This window comes from Tachysurus vachellii, chromosome 22 (assembly GCF_030014155.1).
Source record: "Tachysurus vachellii isolate PV-2020 chromosome 22, HZAU_Pvac_v1, whole genome shotgun sequence".
In the NCBI taxonomy this organism is placed as follows: Eukaryota; Metazoa; Chordata; class Actinopteri; order Siluriformes; family Bagridae; genus Tachysurus; species Tachysurus vachellii.
In genome coordinates this window covers 4,082,379-4,101,347 of record NC_083481.1, presented here as the reverse complement: position 1 = coordinate 4,101,347, position 18,969 = coordinate 4,082,379, and the positions used below count along the sequence as shown (strand labels likewise).

At 37.5% G+C, this 18,969-nt stretch overlaps 1 protein-coding gene across 1 annotated transcript in view; it reads right to left on the bottom strand.

Annotated features, from left to right (window-relative positions):
- Window positions 1-18,969, bottom strand: part of arhgef10la (Rho guanine nucleotide exchange factor (GEF) 10-like a) — a 159,487-nt gene that overhangs the window by 62,606 nt on the left and 77,912 nt on the right. The gene's annotated exons all lie outside the window — the stretch shown is intronic.

The following is an 18,969-nucleotide window of genomic DNA, read 5'->3' as shown; positions in this document are numbered from 1 at the left end:
TTAATTATTTACATCAATACTTCAGTTTAGAACATAGCAGTTCTTCAAAAGATTTAATGAATCAAATGAAATCATGACTCAGTCGTTAGTTACAAGGAGGCAATGGGCACTACGAAAGGTAGGTTTTGTGCAAACATAATGGAAAATATGACATGTACAATCCATAGACATTAAAAAAACACAAACAGACTAATATTTCAGAAGAAGAAGCCTCGCAACAGCAAACGAATAAAACGAATGACTCACAACATTCAGAGTCATTTGTATGACCTTGGAGAAGAAAAAGTCATTTTCTCTGTTCAGTTCACCAAATGTACATTTTGAAATCTGACAGAATTCAGAGGAATATATGAAGAACTGTGTATTAGACATGGAATTTCCGAGAAATTTGATTGACCCTAAGTGACTGATTTCCAATCAGTTCAGACAGAATTTGTAGAGATCAGTTCACTGATGCCCCTTTTCCACCGAGGCAGTTTGAGTGCTGGTTCAGAGCCAGAGCCTAATTTAAAATCAGTTCTTTCTTTTACGACACCCAAAGCACCGGCTCTGAACCAAGAAAAGTGGTTCTTAAGTACAGTAGCACCAAAACATTTCTGGTCTAGACTTAATAACCGCTTGCATCAGGGGCGGGGCTGGGGCGGGGCTGGGGCGGGGCTGGGGACGTGGTTACTGTGACAAACAGGACAAAAAGAACGACGTTAGCACCATTTTTAAATCATTTTAAATCAGGATTCACACCCTTTCTTTCTGGTGGAAAGGGGGCATGGGCAATTCAGGTTGCTCTTATGGTTTGCTCAAATTTCATGTTCAGCACATTGAAGTGCCTACAGTGTCTCTTATACAACAAATAGCTTGATCCATATAAAAATAGTTATGCTATTGTGTGTGTGTGTGCTTTGTATAATTAACTCCAAAACAAAGTGTCTATTGCATCAACCCACACCACACCACACCATATTTTAATATTATAATTTCAGTTTCTAATTTAAGAAAATAACAATATATAACTTATAATCACTAATAATAATATATCATTTATATAATATATATATATATATATATATATATATATATATATATATATATATATATATATATATATATATAACTTCTAGTGTTTTATTCCTTAACAATCTACATAGCTATTTATAAAATAAATCTAATTTTATCCAATAGAACTAATAAGCTATATATAATAACCAGTACAATAACTTTAAAGAACAGATTATATTATATAGTATATCATATACAGTATATTTTGGTATAACAATACAGCTTTACTGTATGTTCTTCTTGTAGTGATAAAGTAATATCATTTACTATAATTTGTAATCATGTTAATTATGCATACATACAGCCATTTTTAGCTTATAACACGACATAAATAAAGAAATCATGTTCATGAACAAAAGCTCTAAGGACTAGAGCACTCATTGATGTACTGGAGGCAGGAGTAGTTATAATGTGGTATGTGGGATGTGGTAGCCTAGTGGTTAAGGTGTTGGATTACCAATCAGAAGGTTGTGAGTTCGATTCCTACGTCCACCAAGCTGCCACTGCTGGGCACCTGAGCAAGGCCCTTAACCCTCAATTGCTCAGTTGTATAAAAATGAGATAAAATGTAAGTCGCTCTGGATAAGGGCGTCTGCTAAATGCTGTAAATGTAAAATGTTATAAAAGCAAATTCTGACAGATGAACTTTCCGGGAAAAAGGTTTAACGCAACACACGAATAAAAGGAATGACTCAGTGACTAATATTGTCTTATTCACCTAAGTGATTCGTTCTGAAGGACAGAAAATTGTACATACGGTACAAAACAGCTCATTGGAAGACCATTACTTCTAAACAGTCTAGGCCTTATTGTGCAGCGTATCACACCGTCCACACTCCTATGAATTTCGAACATAAAGAATCTCAAGAAATAGCTCATATTTCTGTCTTATCATGTAAAGTAGGACATGTCTAGATGTTAATTATCGAAGCCTGGATTCAAATGGTAGTAGCTACCAAAGCTCTGAAACGCAATGCAGCAGAAAAAAATGCAAAGAAAAATTGCATTTAAAATGGTACATTATATAGAATAGGACACAGAACACTCTCTCACTCATTTTCTACCGCTTATCCGAACTACCTCGGGTCACGGCGAGCCTGTGCCTATCTCAGGCGTCATCGGGCATCAAGGCAGGATACACCCTGGACGGAGTGCCAACCCATCACAGGGCACACACACACACTCTCATTCATTCACACAATCACACACTAGGGACAATTTACCAGAGATGCCAATCAACCTACCATGCATGTCTTTGGACCGGGGGAGGAAACCGGAGTATCCGGAGGAAACCCCCGAGGCACGGGGAGAACATGCAAACTCCACACACACAAGGCGGAGGCGGGAATCGAACCCCCAACCCTGGAGGTGTGAGGCGAACGTGCTAACCACTAAGCCATATAAATATAAAATATTCACACATCAGGAATTGGCATAATTGCACAGAACAATTCTTTAAATACATAGTCATCCTCAGGTGAGGTAAGGAACTTGAATGGTTTTTCCTCATTTCAAGCTTTGTAGTGTTTATGTGGACGGTACTTCGTCCTTACCTGTCTGTTTTTTTTCCTGCACTCCTGCCTGTTCCTAGTTAAACTTAATTAGATGTCCTATATATACCCATTCTGTTGTATTTTGTGAGTCATTGTTGCATGTTCATGCGGCACTGTTGGATGCATTTCCATGTTTCTATGTCATGTACTGTAATGTCATGTTACAGTATGTCAGGTTAACCTTAGTCTCGTGTATTATTGTATTCATTAATGCTGTTTTTTATATACATTCCTGTATTTGGGTCTAATTGTTATAGTGGATGTGCTAGAACGTTACAGGTGACCATTAGCTAAATTGTTGACATGGTTGTTGAGTGCATAGTGGTACAGGAAAAAACTGCAGAAAAGGCTTTCAAGAGTGAAAGAAAAATGTTCCAGGGCACTACGGTGCACCAAACTACTTCCAGCTGCTTGACAAAATGCTTCAAGCATACATGACCATAGGGTTTATCTCGATACATAGGATCCAATTTTGGCTTTAGGCTTCTTCACTGCAATTAATTGTGAAAGGCTTCACCAAGCTGCTGTGATGATGAAAAAAATGGTACCAGAACAACTGGAATCAATGTTGTTCCAAATCGTGATTGGACACTGAGTAGAATAAAAAAATATAAAATTAAATAAGTCGATCTAAGCTAGTGCTATCGTGTGATTAAACACAAAGCCATCCGTCCATCCACCTATCCAGGCTATGTGTTGAGATTTAAGAGTATTTTTTAGGATTTAAAAGTATATTTAATCCAATAATTTAATTAATTTATTTAGTAATACATAAAGTGTGTGTGCCCTGCGATGGGTTGGCACTCCGTCCAGGGTGTATCCTGCCTTGATACCCGATGACGCCTGAGATAGGCACGGGCTCCCCGTGACCCGAGGTAGTTCGGATAAGCGGTAGAAAATGAGTGAGTGAGTGAATAATACATAACGGTATATCCCATGACGAGCAAGTAAAAATGTATCTCCTTGCTTTAACTTCATCTTTGTGACTTTTTCTTTATATCGACGTAACGGCAAAAGAACGCAAAAACAATACTGTAGGATTTTAAATGAATTGTTTCTTTAAATGTTCCAGCCCGATTGCCTGCGCCGATGACAGGAGACTGCTGGGTCATTGCTCTGCAGTCAGAGACGGAGACATGCGAGACAACTTAAGGGCCAATTAGCTCGAGTCTCACCATCTCAGGTTGTGTGGATTTCATTTAAAAGGATGCACACATAGCTTAATGGCCTGTACAACTTTAGGAAGAGTTAGCTATTTCGTTTGGTATCTCTTTACCTCGGCATCCTTTAGAAGCAAAGTTAACTCTAAAATCAATACCGTGAATATATCATTCCAAGAAAATATTTGCCCCTTGCTTTCAGCAGGGCACTTGGAAATTTATTTATTTATTTATTTATTTATTTATTTATTTATTTATTTATTTATTCATTCATTCATTCATTCATTCATTCAATTTTAAAAGCACATAGGTGCTGTAGCACAAATGATAGAGCTTTAGTTTTACAGACTGATTCACTTAACTCTCTCAAAACCCTCTCTTTCAATCCTTTGCTCTCAGTAATGAGTCCTTTAATCTAAAAGCTTTGATACAAAGGTGACAGGATTGTTGAAGGACACATTCAATTAGTAACTTTAAAAAGAGTCCAAGGAGTCTCAGAGAGATAGATAGATAGAGAGTGAGAGAGAGAGAGAGAGAGAGAGAGAGAGAGAGAGAGAACTTTTGGTCCTGCTTCTCAAACATCAAATATCATTTAAATGTTAGCGTGAGTCAGACCAAACGTTTCCACTTCAAAGCAAAGATAATATACGCCGCTTCAAAATGACTGCCTAATGAATATCTTTATTTAAGAATTCCATGAGGTCAGGGATTCTGACCTTGCGTAGTCCGATTTGCTTCAAAATTTCATTTTTAATTGCTCGGTTAAACAACTACCTCTGCGATTGTGAAATTTAATAGTGTTAACAGCGCAGTGTGGATGACGTTGCATAATTAATCAGCTGTTCTAAGATCAACTGTCAGGATGTTATTCCTTATTAAGTGTGACATCATATGTAGACAAAGTGAACATGAATACTAGAAGATTAATCTGAATGTTTTGTCAGTATTTAATGGGGGACTGAAAATGAAGAATAAAGAAGAAAATAGCTTTTTTTTTTCTCCTTGCTGTCAAACATAATGTGATGTAACATTAGAGCAAGACACAATTTATAAATAGGAGTCTGGATTATTGCTGCATTTATAGTTCTAGATATAATGATCACATTCATCACTGCAGCTTTGGTTTGTTTTAACAATGTGTCTGCCACTATCATTATTCGTCCTACAAAATAACACTTGACCCACTGGACCTTATTATTATTATTATTATTATTATTATTATTATTATTATTATTATTATTATTATTATTATTATTATTAATAATAATAAACATGACAACAATCTTAATTCTAAGCTAACCAATCATTTATCTGCTATAATATTGTACCTTGTTATTCATAAATGAAGAAGGAGAATGTATTACTATTAAATGAGTATTACTTTACTTTTAATTAAATATTGTACAATGTTTATCCATAAGATGATTATTATTATTATTATTATTATTATTATTATTATTATTATTATTATTATTATTATTATTATCAAGGTACAAATCAAGATATATAAATAAAACACACACAATAACACATGGTGATAATACTAATAATATTCTTATAATAATAATAATAATAATAATAAGAAGAAGAAGAAGAAGAAGAAGAAGAAGAAGAAGAAGAAGAAGAAGAAAATAATGTATTGCTGTTAATTGAATTTACATTTTAATACATTATTCAATTTATCAATTGATTAACAGAAACTGAATTTTTTACATATCTAATGTACCCCAGAAGATTAAATGCTGAGACCAACAGTGAGAAAAATTCTGTATTTAATTTTGGCATCACACTGCATTTAATTGTTTGTCTTTTCTTGGTGTTTTTCCAAAAGAAAAAATAAATTTCACTTAGACTTGAAGAGTTCAACATGTACAACTTCAGCTGGGTGGATGTGCAATTGATTCCTTACTTCATCATCCAGCATGTTCTTCTGAGCAAACGCTCAAACTAGCTTATTAGTAGTGGAGAGAAAAAAGGAAAATTAAGAGGAAGACGAACACTGCACAAGATGGGATCTAAACTGCTGAACAAGGATACCATAATACAAAGCTAGAATTTTTTTTGTTTGTTTGTTTGATTGCTTGTTTGTTTTTAACGAGTAAAAAAAGAACATTGTGTCTCTACAGTATATTGTTTTGGCTTCACTATTGTGTGTGAAAGAAAACTCGCAGCATGTCGTCCTGTTTTCTCTCAAGCGAAAAAATGTTTTTAGCAAACTCTCACATTTCTATTAAAAACTACACTCAGGTACACTCCATCTCAGATCTCCGTTCTTAGAATAAAGAAACTACATCTATTACAGTGGAATTATGTGCTTTAGATCATTTGCTAACACTACTCAGGCTGGTGTTCATAGAGCTACATAACACCTACTTTAGCCCCTCTTGACAAGGCATATAATACTATATAACAGCCTAATAGGCCTTAATTTGTACTCCTTGTCAATCTTAGGCTCATGGAAAGCTCTGTGTTCTTGGAGAGTGGTTAAAACCATCCAGGATTGTGTTGATCTTCAAAACTGGGAGACTTTACAGGCTTTAAAATGAATAAGCTTTAAAGAAATAAACTGCATTTATATCTCTGAGGTACGTGAGGGTGAAGTGACACATGGGATTACAAACACTGACGTTAATGCGTCATAACCTTGTTGTAGTCTAGACGTAGCTCTTGTCATGACCTTTTGGACAAAGCTATTACTGTATGATTTTATAAAAATAAAAAAAAACTACAACCTATCATGTAAAGAGACAGACAAACACATACATGACACTATCATGAGTTTGTCATAACCTTGTTAAGTGACACATGGCTATATAAGAGCTTATATATAGGGCTACATAACACCTACATGAGCCATTTTTGACAACACACATAATCTTATATAAAAGCCTACTTCCACTAGCCATCAGCTGACTTTATACACACTATACAGCCAAAAGTTTGTGCATCCCTCATGACCAATAACACCCATATATTCAGGATTTAGTCCCTCTTTGCAATCCACTCTACTGGGAAGGCTTTCCACTAGATTTTGGACCATGGTTGTGTTGTTACAGTATGTTCACGAGAACATTAGTGAGATGAGACACTGATGTTGGGATGTTGAGGACGGTGGTAGAGTCGGTGTTCCAGTTAATCCCAAGCAATTCTATGCTGAAATGATGAAGGGAAATTAATCAAATACAAGCAAACTAGACAATTCTGTCCTTCCGTCTTTACGGCAAGAGTTTGAACAAGAATTGCATATGGATGTGAAGAACGGGGGTGCATATACTTTTGAGCATATAGTTGAAACGCTCGAATGCTATCTTTAATTAATTCTAATTTAATATAATGTACATAAGACTCATTTTATGCTGTCATAATATGAAAAGCAGTTAAATAAAACTCACTTTTCTCAAGAGTTAGAGATAATTAACAGCACCTGACAGTACCAGTATCAGTTTAATTAGGTTGCCATGGTGATTTATTAAACCCACATGAGCATTTATAAACGTTGAGTCAGACAGGAGATTTTGATGTCAAAGGTGGTATAAAAGTGAATGATTACTGATCAGCTATTAGCATAAACCATCGTTTTTATATCATACATGAAATTCTTTGATTGATGAATATTTTAGAAATAAAAATCTCATTTAAGAAAACACTTGCATTCTGTATTGTGTAAGGAATAAAACCCTCACACCCAGTGAGTAGTATCATGATGTTACCTGATTTCTACTCCTACAGTAGATGTGAAATATTTGAATGCTTACAATCCTGGATGCTAATATAGATCTGTGATTTGAACTGCAGCTGGAATTTGCTATCAGTTCTGCTGCTGTAGGAAACAATTCGATGAAAACCAATGACATTTCAACAGTGTTGTATTACAACCAGATCTGAGAGCAAGGCAAGGCCGGCGATGTTAACATGTGAGTGGATGAGAGAAAAAATATCGATGCTTAAGCTCATCACAGTTTAGCCAGACAGCACTATGGATCGATTTGATCCAGAGATTCTCCTGCTGCTAATCTGCATCAATAATTTACTGCTATACCTACAGATCATAGAGAGAAATTCCATGGCTCTAAATTCTCTTATGTGTATTATTAATGGCCCGATTCTGGATTTATAATGCACGTGAACTATACATAGCATAATTTATTCATGGCATTTTTTTTTTTAAATCTTCAAATGACTTCTTTCTAATCAATTTCAGCGACACAAGAGAGGGTTTATTTCTGTGGCGCAGGTAAGACAGCGCGTGCGGCAATTGCGAAATGCGTAACGGTTCGGGGCGAGCCGACTCCTTTTCACCATCACGGCTTTCACGCAATTTTGTACCATTAAAATCTGGCCTTCAAAACTCAAACAGATGTAACAGCTGTAATAAAGGTATCTGTGTGTATTCTGGATGTCATTAGCGCACCCGCAGACACAAAGCTTTGCTGCTGAGTTTCTTTCCTCGGTGGTGTCACTAATGCGACCGCAGCACAGGGGAAAAAAAGAAAAAAGAAAAAAAAAAGCAGAGTGAATGTATTTTCCTGACCTACTGGAGCAGTTAATCCCTCCGCTCTGCTAGACTCCTCTCCATTTGCAAGCAAGCTCGCTGTCTGATGAAACGCGCCTGATTCATAATTATATAAAGCGCCGAATGATCCCTGACCTCATCATACAATGTGGCCTTCTGAGGAAGATGGAAAGATCAGAGGTCACTGAAATAGAGGCCAGACTTGTCAGTCAGCTCTTGTGGATCCTCGGGTCTTCTCCTTGCAAATGTGATGCTTTCTGACTTTTCTCGGCTAATTATTCAGTTAGCATAACTAATGGGCCTTAATTTGCACTCCTTGTCAATGTTAGGTTCATGGAAAGCTCTGTGTTCTTGGAGCGTCGTTAAAATCATCCAGGATCGTGCCGATCTTCAAGACTGAGAAACTTTACAGGCTTTAAAATGAAGCTTTAAGGAAATGAATTGCATTTATATACTGTATCTGAGGTACGTGAGGGTGAAGTGATATATGAGATTCATTGAAGGACAGAAAAAACATACATAACACTGCCATTAATCTGTCATAACCTTGCCGTAGACTAGGCTCTTGTCATGTCATGACTGATGGTGTTATTATGTTTTCATAGATATTTATAAAGTCTATAACCTATCATGATAAAGAGACAGACAAATACATATAGGACACTATCATTAGTCTGTCATAAGCTTGTTATAAACAATGTATATTTAGTCATTACAGTGTGACTGTTGTCATATGTGCTTATGGAACATATTTAAACATCTATAAAGTGAGAGAAACTGTCCTTAATATCTCATAGGTATATAGTTATAAAATGTATCACTTATGTATATAACGAGATGGCAAAAACATACATATCACTCCTATTACTGTGTCATAACCTTGTCATAAACAATATATAGCTGCCTCATTAATGTGTTATAACTTACTATAAATATTTATAAAAAGCTATCAATATAAAGAAACATAGAAAACATACAAAGCACTAATGTGTAATAACATTGTCATAGCTGTGTTTTTACTGTGCTACTATGTTGCAAAATGTGTTTATAAAACCTACATAACCATCCATAAAGAGACAAGACTTTATTAGGTCATGAGTAGGTATTTATAAAACATGTCATGTATCAATTTAAATAAAAGAAGAAAAAATATGTAATACTGTCACTAATGTGTCATAACCTGGTCATAAACAATACATAGCTGTGTCATTACTGTCTTACTATGTGGTAATAAATCTTATGAATATTAAGATGACACTATTATGTGTCCATGGGTATTTATAAAACCTACATTAGCATTCATATGGATTTAGTCCAACAGGAATCATAAGAATATCATATGACATAACCTCTGAGTCATGTGATGTGGAAACATAGGCATTATGCAGCATTATAAACTTGGCGCTATGTCATCAGCAGTGCTGTTTCAACACTGGAGCTTTAAAAGAGATATATAGACATTAAAAGTAGTGATTTACTTATCTTGGAGTCACAAAGCTAAATAACTATTTAATAACTAGAGCATGACACCAAGCTTAACGTTTTATTATGTTACGGCTGGCGTTCAGGCAGCGGACCACCTGTGCTGACCTTCAGCCCTTTGAAATACATTAATGATGACAAATACCGGAAGCTTCCCCTCCGCACAAATAATAAACACAATGCCACAGTGCCATTCTGAATGAAGCATTAATGAGAGACGGCCAGCAAGCCAACCTCGCTGCTCCGGCCTCGCCGTTAGGGCCAGCATCGCTAATGAGTCGCGCATCCTGCATTCTGCTCGCGTTCACTTCCTGCACCTGAACTAGAGGAGCTCTGTAGAAAGGCCAGTATCCTTTATCTAAAGCCTGTCGCTGTCTGTGTGTGATAAAGAAAATCATACTTTAACATTCGAACCTCTATCCACTCCATCTGTAAGCATATGGAAGGAAAGAAGTGGGTGGTGTTGTTGTAGGAAAATAATGAACTGTGGGATGGAGTAACCATTATCATGGAGAAGTTCTTCACACTGCGTTTGTCACTAACCCTGGCCTATCGTCCTTCTAAACCCTGCATTTAATCCCAGATAGAGGAACGTTTTAAACCGGTTATTACCAGTACGCTGAAACGACTTACTGCTAGATGCTTAGCGCCAAACATCCCATCAGAAACTGAACAGCGCATAAAAAACTCATATCACATGCATATTTTATACAGTCACCGAAACTAAATGTGTTTTATAAACAGTAGTCACAGAGGTTGAGGGGGGAAACTTCAGATATAGAGAACACAGTCAGATATAACTGAGTATTTATGTACAGTAACTGACTGAAAAAGCGGACGTTGGATGTTAAGTACGATTTAAGTTCCAATTCTAAAGATCAACAGTGTGTGTGTGTGTGTGTGTGTGTGTGTGTCTGTGTGTGTGTGTGTGATTCTTTTCTCACTTATGCTGTTATTTAAAGGGCCCATGTGTTGTATTTATCCGATCACAATTGTTGATGGTGCGAATATACAAATACGCAGAAGGTTAAGACAGGTTTTAATACTTTCTATCCATTTATAGTGTCCAAAAACGAGTTTCTGTTGGTCTACATCCTCCGTCATTCTTTCTTTTTTTTTAAAAAATCCAAAAAAAACAAAACAGAGCTTGATGTTACCATGACACCGCAGTTACCAAGCTCTACCAAGCACTTACCAAGACCTCATCAGGCAAATCAAGAATTACACACATTTCTTTTCAACCCCTTTTTTTAAAACCAGGTCCCTGAGTAAACTGTTACTATAGAAACAATAAATTATTACAGGCATTACAAACATTACAATAGAATCCGTCTGTTTTTCAGACACAACTAATAAGTCAAAGTCAGAGCTGATGTTTGTATTCAACTCCCTTCAGTCAGATACAAGAATTCAGAAGCCTTGTGCTGTTCATTTAATAAATGACTGTTTTTAGTCTTTTTTTAGAGGCTAAAACTTTAAAACAAACAAGAACGACAGAAACAAGGCTAAGAGATTTTTTGTGCTTTGTCTTTCTTTCTTTCTTTCTTTCTTTCTTTCTTTCTTTCTTTCTTTCTTTCTTTCTTTTGTATCTTAAATTTCTTTTGTATCTAAATTTCTTTCTTTCTTTCTTTCTTTCTTTCTTTCTTTCTTTCTTTCTTTCTTTCTTTCATTTTTCTTTCTTTCTTTCTTTCTTTTGTATCTTAAATTTCTTTCTTTCTTTCTTTCTTTCTTTCTTTCTATCTTTCATTTTTTCTTTCATTCTTTCTTTCATTTTTTCTTTCTTTCTTTCTTTCTTCTATCATTCTTTCTTTCTTTCTTTTGTATCTTAAATTTCTTTTGTATCTAAATTTCTTTCTTTCTTTCTTTCTTTCTTTCTTTCTTTCTTTCTTTCTTTCTTTCATTTTTCTTTCTTTCTTTCTTTCTTTCTTTCTTTCTTTCTTTCTTTTGTATCTTAAATTTCTTTCTTTCTTTCTTTCTTTCTTTCTTTCTTTCTTTCTTTCTTTCTTTCTTTCTATCTTTCTTTCTTTCTTTCTTTCTTTCTTTTGTATCTTAAATTTCTTTCTTTCTTTCTTTCTTTCTTTCATTTTTTCTTTCATTCTTTCATTCTTTCTTTCATTTTTTCTTTCTTTCTTTCTTTCTTTCTTTCTTTCTTTCTTTCTTTCTTTCTTTCGTATCTTAAATTTCTTTTGTATCTTAAATTTCTTTCTTTCTTTCTTTCTTTCTTTCTTTCTTTCTTTCTTTCTTTCTTTCTTCTATCATTCTTTCTTTCTTTGTTTATTAATTTATTTTTCTATCATTCATTCTTTCAAAACACAGCTGCACATCATCAGTAAACAAGCACATAGCAGTTCAGGGGTGGAGACTGGAGCAAAATGCTCATATCACCATGTGACATAAGGAGGAATGGGTGGTTTATTTATATATTTAAGGGTTAATTAAAAGAAGAATTCATGAGTGTGTTGAGCAGAATTATTTCATTTAGTCAAGATTTTTTCTTCTAAGTCTCGAGAAGGCATTTTTCCGCATGGAGGAACACGGCGGAGAATAAAACACAAATAGATCTGAGGTTCTCTTTCTATTCATGTATTATTAACACTGTACTGCTACGGACTGTACCACTGTGTTACGGTTCATTTGTGAAGACTCGTTGGCCTGGTTTTTAACCTTCGAGCTTGTTTTGTAGCCGTTTTACACGTTAGTATCCAACTCAAATAATATTTAGCGATGTAACTTTCTCCATTGTCTCTATTCTTTCCAGCAGCTTTGGGTCTCACACGTACAGTAAGACATAGTTGGCAAATGTGGCGGCAAGGACCGTTATAGCCTTTCCATCGTCTGATGGAAGCAAACGACCTTTTAATACCTCCCGAACGCATAATTGAATTCATTTATCAAGTGCACAGTTGCAGGCAGCCGCCAAAGGGAGCCTGCAGAGGGCTGAACAAGCAGCTTTGGTGGGCTTGATGCTCTGATGCATTTAGCAGAATCAAGAGCTTAAGCGCCTTTGGATTAGAGCCCAATGGCATGCTAGCACCAGCCGCTAGCCTTGATGGACCCGGCCGATGCAGCCATTTAGGCCCGGAGGGAAATTTTGCACGCTATTATAATAATAAGCCTAGTTTTTCCTCTGAAAAGCATTTCTAATTACACATTATCGTTATTGAATGGCATCAGCTTGTCGTGTTAAATCTATACATGATTAATTTGAGGCCATTCCCGAGCTGTCATAGTGGAGCGAGGGAAAAAAACGCAGAGTGATTAAACAAGCCACAGCACTGGGTATGTTACAGGAATCAATGTAAAGCCGTGAAAATGTTAATTGAATTCATGCTAATGTTTACTGCTCATAAAACACCCTGTCTTTTCTCAGCGAGGCTACATTACGTATTCAGAGGAAAGATGACAATATAGCTTTACAGTCACAGTGTTTGTTTTTTAGACCAAGAATGGAGAAGACCTTGAGTGTATATCTGAATAAATACCCAATAGAAAATGTTGGTATCAAAAGAAAGAAAGAAAGAAAGAAAGAAAATTCTCAATCTGATGCAAAAGTCTAGTGACAACTTTTCAACTAACTAACTAGCTAACTAACTAACTAACTAACTCTCCTGTATGCATACTTGGTTAAATTAATGAAATATCACCTATCGGAGGGTTGGGTGCAAATAATTTTGACCCCATTTTTAAAGATTTTTCTAATACAGGGAAAGAAGAGGAAGAACATGAAAACAGGAGAAAGATGAAGAAGAGGAATATGATGAAGACTGAGATTACAAGTAGAAAAAGATGAGAAAGGAAGATAAGAAAGAGGAAGATGAGGAAAAGAGGAAGATAAGGAGACAAGAAAAGAGAGGAAGAGACATTTGAGGAAGATAAGCAAGGAAAAAGTGGAAGAAGATGAGAAAAAGAGAGAGAAGCAAGAGGACAGGAGGAAGTGCGTGTGTGTGTGTGTGTGAGTGTGTGTGTGTGTGTGTGTGTGTGTGTGTGTGTGTGTGTGTGCGCACACTGAGACCTGAGGCAGAGATGAAGAAGTCAAGGCAAGCTTTTAGCCCTCTGCTTCTTACTCATGACTTCCCATGGCATTGTTGAGTGCTGGTCTCGATCAACGTCTCTGCTTTTCTACCTCACACACACACACACACACACACACACACACACACAGACACACACACCACTTCCAAATGCACTGTTATCCCAATTCATCTACATAAAAGTCTTGAAATAGAAGAGCTTCATCTTCTTTCCAGAAATTTTATACAATAATTACTCTTGTGTTTGTGTCTTTGCTCCACTGACCCACACAGCTACAGCTACATCGAGCACACAATGTACAGACACACACACACACACACACATCTCCACAACATAAACATTTCTCTTCACACACGCTACAGTATGTCCCTCCTGCTGATTTCAATAGATTTCATCTCTAAAGCTATTTCTTCTTCCAACTGTGCGAGTGTGTGTGTGCGCGCATGTGTGTGTGTGTACACATACATGTCTCTAAAGCATGCAGGTTATTCAAAAGGTTATGGTTCTTCTATCACTGCATCCTGAATCATTTTCAAGAAAGAAAGAAAGAAAGAAAGAAAGAAAGAAAGAAAGAAAGAAAGAAAGAAAGAAAGAAAGAAAGAAAGAAAGAATGACAGAAGAGCAAAAAGAAATGTAGGATAATAAAAAAAAGAAAAGAGATAAAGGAAAAAAAGCAAACATAAATAGAAAAAAACAAACAAACAAACAAACAAACAAATAAATGAATAAAAAATAAAAGGTAGAATGAAATAAAGGAGCAGATTAATAAAGAATTTGACGTGAATGACTGACTCTTAAAGTGATAGTGAAGTGAAGATAAGATGGAAAAGTGGAAGAGGTGGAAAAGGTGATGTGATGTGATGTGATGGACGCTCTCAGGCTAACAACAGGGAGGTATGAGAAGCTTGGCAACAGCTGGCCACGCATGAAATGACATTAACATCCTCCCTCTGCTTGTAATTCCATTTTGTTAAATGTGAAGGGAAGGCGTAGGTGTGATGTAATTAGAGGGTAATTGACATTAGAGCGCCAGGCTGCGTGACGCTGGTGCAGGAGTGAGATCCACTGTAGGTTCTGACTTTATACATCTTTAGGACTAATCTGCAGTGTCACTGGTGTCTCATACACGAGGAAGAAGGTTGTGATGGATTAGGTGCAAGACCTCCACATAGAAAGCTAAGTTACACTGCTGTGCAGGAAAATAAGGGCTCACAGACCAACACAGACAAAATACAAGTAAAGTAGTAAAAACGGAAACAAATGAATAAGCACAGTGGACTTAAAATAAAGAAAAGGGTTTCCTGTGGGAGTGAAGAAGAAAGAGAGAGATGAAACTGACATGTCCCAGGATGTGTCTAACAAACTGTTTGTATTTTCAATGAATGAAGGATTAAATGAATGGATGGATGGATGGATGGATGGATGGATGGATGGATGGATGGATGGATGGATGGATGGATGGATGGGTGGATGGATGGATGGATGGATGGATGGAAGAAATAAATGGAGGAATGAAAGAAGGAAGCAAAAGTCAGAAAAGACAAAAAAGACATGGCTGGATGGATGGATGGATGGATGGATGGATGGATGGATGGATGGATGGATGGATGGATGGATGGATGGATGGATGGATGGATGGATGGATGGATTGATGGATGGATGGATGGATGGATGGATGGATGGATGGATGGATGGATGGATGGATGTAAGGATGGAAGAAATAAATGGAGGAATGAAAGAAGGAAGCAAAAGTCAGAAAAGACAAAAAAGACATGGCTGGATGGATGGATGGATGGAAGGATGGATGGATGGATGGATGGATAGATGGATGGATGGATGGATGGATGGATGGAAGAAATAAATGGAGGAATGAAAGAAGGAAGCAAAAGTCAGAAAAGACAAAAAAGACATGGCTGGATGGATGGATGGATGGATGGATAGAAGGATGGATGGATGTATGGATGGATGGATGGGTGGAAGGATGGAAGAAATAAATGGAGGAATGAAAGAAGGAAGCAAAAGTCAGAAAAGACAAAAAAGACATGGCTGGATGGATGGATGGAAGGATGGATGGATGGATGGATAGAAGGATGGATGGATGGATGGATGGATGGATGGATGGATGGAAGGATGGATGGATGGATGGATGGGTGGAAGGATGGAAGAAATAAATGGAGGAATGAAAGAAGGAAGCAAAAGTCAGAAAAGACAAAAAAGACATGGCTGGATGGATGGATGGAAGGATGGATGGATGAATGGATGGATGGATGGATGGGTAAGCAAAAGACAGAGTAAGAGAATTAGAGAGTAAGAAAGAGTATAAGGGGTTGTGAGAGAGTGTGAGAAAGAGTGAGCAAGCTTGAGAGAGTGTGAGAGAGTATGAGAGAGAATTAGAGTAGGTGAGAGAGTATAAGAGGATGTGAGAGCATATGAGTGAGCTAGAGAGATTGTGTGAGAGTATAAGGGGTTGTGAGAAAGTATGAGAGTGTAAGAGAGTGTAAGAGAGTGTTAGAGTGCATGAGTGAGTTTAAGAGGTTGTGAGAGTGTGAGAGAGTATTAGAGGTTGTGAAAGAGAGTGAGAGAGCATGAGAGAGTGTGAGAGAATATGAGGCTGTGAGAGAGTATGAGAGAGTGAAAGAGAGTGGAAGAGAGTGTGAAAGAGTATGAGGTTGTGTGAGAGAGTGTGAGAGAGTATAAGGGTTTGTAAGAGAGTGTGAGTGAGTGTGAGAGAGTATAAGGGTTTGTAAGAGAGTCTGAGAGTGTGAGTGAGTGTGAGAGAGTATAAGAGGTTGTGAAAGTGAATGAGAGCGTATGAGTGTGAGAGAGTATACGAGGTTGTGAGAGAGTATAAGAGATTGTACTGTAAGAGAGTACAAGAGGTTTAGAGAGTACAGGAGGTTGTGAGAGTGTGAGAGAGTATACGAGGTTGTGAGAGAGTGTGAGAGAGTATAAGAGGTTGTGAGAGAGTGTGAGAGAGTATACGAGGTTGTGAGAGAGTGTGAGAGAGTATAAGAGGTTGTGAGAGAGTGTGAGAGAGTATACGAGGTTGTGAGAGAGTGTGAGAGAGTATACGAGGTTGTGAGAGAGTGTGAGAGAGTATAGGAGGTTGTGAGAGAGTGTGAGAGAGTATACGAGGTTGTGAGAGAGTGTGAGAGAGTATACGAGGTTGTGAGAGAGTGTGAGAGAGTATAGGAGGTTGTGAGAGAGTGTGAGAGAGTATACGAGGTTGTGAGAGCGTGTGAGAGAGTATACGAGGTTGTGAGAGCGTGTGAGAGAGTATACGAGGTTGTGAGAGCGTGTGAGAGAGTATACGAGGTTGTGAGAGCGTGTGAGAGAGTATACGAGGTTGTGAGAGCGTGTGAGAGAGTATACGAGGTTGTGAGAGCGTGTGAGAGAGTATACGAGGTTGTTTTTTTCCTTAGGAATTCTCTTGAAAAACGTTTATCATTGCGCTCAGGCTCTGGCTAGCCGTGTTTCCTCCAGCAGCAGTAATCTGCCAAAACCCACTTAGTGTCAGCCAAGATTGTTATTTGCTCATCACCATAAAAGCATTTTCAACACCCGAAGCTGATGAAGCAGAACAGACGACTGTTACTGCTGTTCCTGTGGACACAACAATTTAGCAAAACACTAGCAATCTTCAAAAATAAAACTATCTATCTGCGTTCTGGCAGGAATAGAAAGCAGATCAAGATGGTGAAAGAAGATCAAATCAAACATCATCACATCACAACTTTGTCGTGCCACAGTTTTTCTATCTTTCGTTTATTTAACAGTATACACTGATAAACATCACAGCGTTGGTACGTTCTCAGTTTTAGTTGGTAAGAAGGCTGGAAGGTTGATTAATTTTCTCTAATAGCAGCTGTGACTGTAATGGAGTCAGAAATAGAAACAGACTCGTGGAGGCAGCTGTTACAGGGAAATAATCAATGATGAGAAGGTGGGATTGAGCTCACTGTGAAGAGCAGTGTTAGTAGATAAGGAAGAAAGAAAGAAAGAAAGAAAGAAAGAAAGAAAGAAAGAAAGAAAGAAAGAAAGAAAGAAAGAAGCATACTGTGAGATAAAGCTGCATTATGGAAGATAATTATACAAATATTTTCATTCATTCATTCATTCATTTTCTACCGCTTATCCGAACTACTTCGGGTCACGGGGAGCCTGTGCCTATCTCAGGCGTCATCGGGCATCAAGGCAGGATATACCCTGGCCGGAGTGCCAACCCATCACAGGGCACACACACACTCTCATTCACTCACGCAATTACACACTACGGACAATTTTCCAGAGATGCCAATCAACCTACCATACACGTCTTTGGACCAGGGAGGAAACCGGAGTACCCGGAGGAAACCCGAGGACCAAGATTATACATGCGAGTCATAGACAGCTACTGAAATTCAAGTCAACTTCCAGCTATTCAGGAGTAATGAAGCAACTTGGAACGAAAGAACGTCTTCTAGTTAACGAAAAAAGTTCAGTCACCTTGTCTTACGTCTTATTACCAGATATCTCCAAATAACCAGAGCGGCTCAGCGCTCTCGCACCCCGTTTCACCCACTAGTCCTGTATTACCGCCTCTAAAGGGTCTCCTGAAGGACGGAGGCAGGCGTACAGAGGCGTCCAAACCGTGCGCTTTCGCCAGTTCGACAGCAGGAATACGTGATGGAGAGGAGGAGCTGCCGAGGCAGGGGGTTGAAAGAACTGTCAGAGAGACTCTTTGCTGCTACTTGGTGGAAAAAACAGGGGGGAGTAGAGGAAGGGAAGGGAAGTCGCATAAGTAATTCAGAGCCTTGCAAAAGCTCAGAAAGACAAGGCAGTTCTCCTGGTGTAGATGTTGCTAAAGGGCAGTTTTTACTTTGTGCATAAATTTTGCATATTGGTCTTATTATGAACTTGTGATCCTGGAGTCCAAGAATGAAATGAAATGAAAGAAATAATAATAATAATGATAATATAGCACCGAGCAACAAAATAGCACCGGGATGAAAAAGAACGAAAGAACGAAAGAGAACTGCTGCATCAGAGTGACATAACGATGATGTGACATCATTTGTCCAAATGTACAAAGGATGCTATTTTCTGTCTCATTAAGAAAGAAAAGATACTGCCTATCTAACACAGTGACATAGGAATGTTATTACAGCGATCATTACACTGTAATAACAGAGTT